Below are 4,930 nucleotides of genomic sequence, written 5' to 3' on the forward strand. Positions count from 1 at the left end.
TGTGACTCAGTGCTGTGAAATTAGGGGAAGGAGAACATTCTAGAAACACAGAGGGCAAATTTTGCTCTTCCATCCTCTCTCCACCTTCACTTCCCTGGAGCACTCTTTGACCAGTTTCTGCTTTGCTTTTGCTAAATGGTTTTCCTCTAGCTTAACACTTGCTACTCAAGTTCTGACTACACCAAGATAGTTGGAAGAGTCTGGGCTCCTGAAGGCAGTTAAACCTTCTGGGATATTGCCTTCTCTCCCTCAGAGTTGCATTTTCAGATGATCAGATGGCAGCTAGGCAAGAGTGGAAGGGGTAGTGAGGATGGACCTCTTGGACTCTGAAACCCAATGGAGATAAGAGGAATTGATGACCCAGCCCATCAGAAACCCAGACCCACCCCGCCTCTCCCTACTAGGACCCTGAACCTGCTTTTCTGCTTTGGAAGTTGGTGCCTGGCTGGTAAGAGCTTGGAGTCATCCAAGTACCAGCTCTTCTCTCTACTGCAACTTTATTTAAATCTGTCGTGGCTATTTTAAATAAGAGTAGTGACCATTCTGTGGGATCAGCAGTTTTAAGAGGGCTAAGAGTCACTAGTTCATATTCTCTCTCTCATCTCTCTTTAATTCTTTCTCTCTGTCTCTGTCTGTCTGTCTCTCTGTCACACACATGCACACATCAGTTCAGTTCAGTCACTCAGTCGTGTCCGACTCTGCGACCCCATGAATTGCAGCACGCCAGGCCTCCCTGTTCATCACCAACTCTAGGAGTTCACTCAGAGTAGCGTCCATCGAGTCCGTGACGCCATCCAGCCATCTCATCCTCGGTCTTCCCCTTCTCCTCCTGCCCCCAATCCCTCCCAGCATCAGAGTCTTCGCCACTGAGTCAGCTATTCGCATGAGGTAGCCAAAGTACTGGAGTTTCAGGTTTAGCATCAGTCCTTTCAAAGAAATCCCAGGGTCGATCTCCGTCAGAATGGACTGGTTGGAACTCTTTGCAGTCCAAGGGACTCTCAAGAGTCTTCTCCAACACCACAGTTCAAAAGCATCAATTCTTCGGCGCTCAGCCTTCTTCACAGTCCAACTCTCAGATCCATACATGACTACTGGAAAAACCATAGCCTTGACTAGACGGACCTTAGTCTGCAAAGTAATGTCTCTGCTTTTGAATATGCTATCTAGGTTGGTAATAACTTTTCTTCCAAGGAGTAAGCGTCTTTTAACTTCATGGTTGCAGTCACCATCTGCAGTGATTTTGGAGCCCCCAAAAATAAATTCTGACACTGTTTCAAGTGTTTCCCCATCTATTTCCCATGGAGTGATGGGACTGGATGTCATGATCTTTGTTTTCTGAATGTTGAGCTTTAAGCCAACTTTTTCACCCTCCTCTTTTACTTTCATCAAGAGGCTTTTTAGTTCCTCTTCACTTTCTGCCATAAGGGTGGTGTCATCTGCATATCTGAGGTTATTGATATTTCCCCCGGCAATCTTGATTCCAGCTTGTGTTTCTTCCAGTCCAGTGTTTCTCATGATGTACGCTGCATATAAGTTAAATAAGCAGAGTGACAATATACACCCTTGACGCACTCCTTTTCCTATTTGGAACCAGTCTGTTGTTCCATGTCCAGTTCTAACTGTTGCTTCCTGGCCTGCATACAGATTTCTCAAGAGGCAGGTTAGGTGGTCTGGTATTCCCATCTCTTTCAGAATTTTCCACAGTTGATTGTGATCCACACAGTCAAAGGCTTTGGCATAGTCAAAAAAGCAGAAATAGATGTTTTTCTGGAACTCTCTTGCTTTTTCCATGATCCAGCAGATGTTGGCAATTTGATCTCTGGTTCCTCTGCCTTTTGTAAAACCAGCTTGAACATCAGGAAGTTCACAGTTCATGTATTGCTGAAGCCTGGCTTGGAGAATTTTGAGCATTACTTTACTAGTGTGTGAGATGAGTGCAATTATGTGGTAGTTTGAGCATTCTTTGGCATTGCCTTTCTTTGGGATTGGAATGAAAACTGACCTTTTCCAGTCCTGTGGCCACTGCTGAGTTTTCCAAATTTGCTGGCATATTGAGTGCAGCACTTTCACAGCATCATCTTTCAGGATTTGAAATAGCTCCACTGGAATTCCATCACCTCCACTAGCTTTGTTCATAGTGATGCTTTCTAAGGCCCATTTGACTTCACATTCCAGGATGTCTGACTCTAGATGAGTGATCACACCATCGTGATTATCCAGGTCGTGAAGATCCTTTTTGTACAGTTCTTTTGTGTATTCTTGCCACCTCTTCTTAATATCTTCTGTTTCTGTTAGGTCCATACCATTTCTGTCCTTTATCGAGCCATCTTTGCATGAAATATTCCCTTGGTATCTCTAATTTTCTTGAAGAGATCTCTAGTCTTTCCCATTCTGTTGTTTTCCTCTATTTCTTTGCATTGATCACTGAAGAAAGCTTTCTTATCTCTTCTTGCTATTCTTTGAAACTCTGCATTCAGATGCTTATATCTTTCCTTTTCTCCTTTGCTTTTCACCTCTCTTCTTCTCACAGATATTTGTAAGGCCTTCCCAGACAGCCATTTTGCTTTTTTTGTATTTCTTTTCCATGGGGATGGTCTTGATTCCTGTCTCCTGTACAACGTTACGAACCTCATTCCACAGTTCATCAGGCACTCTATCTAACAGATCTAGGCCCTTAAATCTATTTCTCACTTCCACTGTATAATCATAAGGGATTTGATTTAGGTCATACCTGAATGGTCTAGTGGTTTTCCCTACTTTCTTCAATTTAGGTCTGAATTTGGTAATAAGGTGTTCATGATCTGAGCCACAGTCAGCTCCTGGTCTTGTTTTTGTTGACTGTATAGAGCTTCTCCATCTTTGGCTGCAGAGAATATAATCAATCTGATTTCGGTGTTGACCATCTGGTGATGTCCATGTGTAGAGTCTTCTCTTGTGTTGTTGGAAGAGGGTGTTTGCTATGACCAGTGCATTTTCTTGGCAAAACTCTGTTAGTCTTTGCCCTGCTTCATTCTGTATTCCAAGGCCAAATTTGTCTGTTACTCCAGGTGTTTCTTGACTTCCTACTTTTGTATTCCAGTCCCCTATAATAAAAAGGACATCTTTTTTGGGTTTTAGTTCTAAAAGGTCTTGTAGGTCTTCATAGAACAGTTCAACTTCAGCTTCTTCAGTGTTACTGGTTGGGGCATAGGCTTGGATTACTGTGATATTGAATGGTTTGCCTTGGAGACGAACAGAGATCATTCTGTCGTTTTTGAGATTGCATCCAAGTACTGCATTTTGGACTCTTCTGTTGACCATGATGGCTACTCCATTTCTTCTAAGGAGTAGAAGATATCTACTACTTGCCCGCAATAGTGGATATAATAGTCATCTGAGTTAAATTCACCCATTCCAGTCCATTTTAGTTCACTGATTCCTAGAATGTTGACATTCACTCTTGCCATCTCCTGTTTGACCACTTCCAATTTGCTTTGATTCATGGACCTGACATTCCAGGTTCCTAGGCAATATTGCTCTTTACAGCATCGGACCTTGCTTCTATGACCAGTCACATCCACAACTGGGTATTGTTTCTGCTTTGGCTCCAACCCTTCATTCTTTCTGGAGTTATTTCTCCACTGACCTCCAGTAGCATATTGGGCACCTACTGACCTGGAGAGTACCTCTTTCAGTATCCTATCACTTTGCCTTTTCATACTGTTCATGGGGTTCTCAAGACAAGAATACTGAAGTGGTTTGCCATTCCCTTCTCCAGTGGACCACAATCTGTCAGACCTCTCCACCATGACCCACCCGTCTTGGGTTGCCCCACCAGCATGGCTTAGTTTCATTGAGTTAGACAAAGCTCTGGTCCTAGTGTGATTAGATTGACTAGATTTCTGTGAGTATGGTTTCAGTGTGTCTGCCCTCTGATGCCCTCTTGCAACACCTACCAACTTACCTGAATTTCTCTTACTTTCGGTGTGGGGTATCTCTTCACGGCTGCTCCAGCAAAGCACAGCCGCTCCTCCTTACCTTGGATAAGGGGTATCTCCTCCCGCCACCCTCCCTGACCTTCAGCGTGGGATAGCTCCTCTAGGCCCTCCTGGGCCTGCACAGCCACCACTCCTTGGACATGGGATTGCCCCTCCTGGCCACCGCCCCTAGCCTTGGGCATGGGGTTGCTGCTCCCGGCCGCTGCCCTTGCCTCAGGCGTGGGGTTGCTCCTTCCTTGGCCTCAGGCACCGCCCCTGGCCTCAGACTTGGGGTGGCTCCTCTCAGCCGCTGCCCCCGGCCTCAGACACGGGGTATCTCCTCCTGGCCATCGCCCCCGACCTTGGACGCGGGGTAGCTCCTCTCAGCCACCGCCCCTGACCTCGGACGTGGAGTAGCTCCTCTTGGCCGTTCCTGCGCCGTTGCAGCCTGGCACTCTAGGCTGCTGCCCTGACCTCGGATGAGGGGTAGCTCACATGCATACATACCACCACTCAAAATAGGGAGAGCAAGAAAGGAAGCCCAGATATGAAAATAGTGGTAAATAGTGGTTTCCATTCCTGGAAAAAAATATTTCTCTATCATACATGTCATAAGGTTAGGGGAATACACTTTTAAGCATGTGTATTTTTAATCAAAGACACACCCCCACGCAACCTTAACAAGTCAGCCAAGCAGCACATCCTCAATTCCATGGGAAGCAGCTTTGTGGACACATTTTAGGAAAGAATTTCTGCATCTTCTCCACTAGAAAGCATATTCTGAGGTACCATCTCTGAGAAAGGGCAATTTGCACTTTTTTTCTATATCATGCGTTTTAAGAAATGAACAATGCACTTGCAAAGGCTGAACGCACCAAGTATGAATGTATGTATATATAAGTGTCTCTCCCACTATCCAAAAGTGGAGCATCCAATGAAACTTTTCATTAATCAAAATGGCATAAAACAGAGAA

This window comes from Oryx dammah, unplaced genomic scaffold, assembly GCF_014754425.2.
Source record: "Oryx dammah isolate SB20612 unplaced genomic scaffold, SCBI_Odam_1.1 HiC_scaffold_28, whole genome shotgun sequence".
NCBI classification, from domain to species: Eukaryota; Metazoa; Chordata; class Mammalia; order Artiodactyla; family Bovidae; genus Oryx; species Oryx dammah.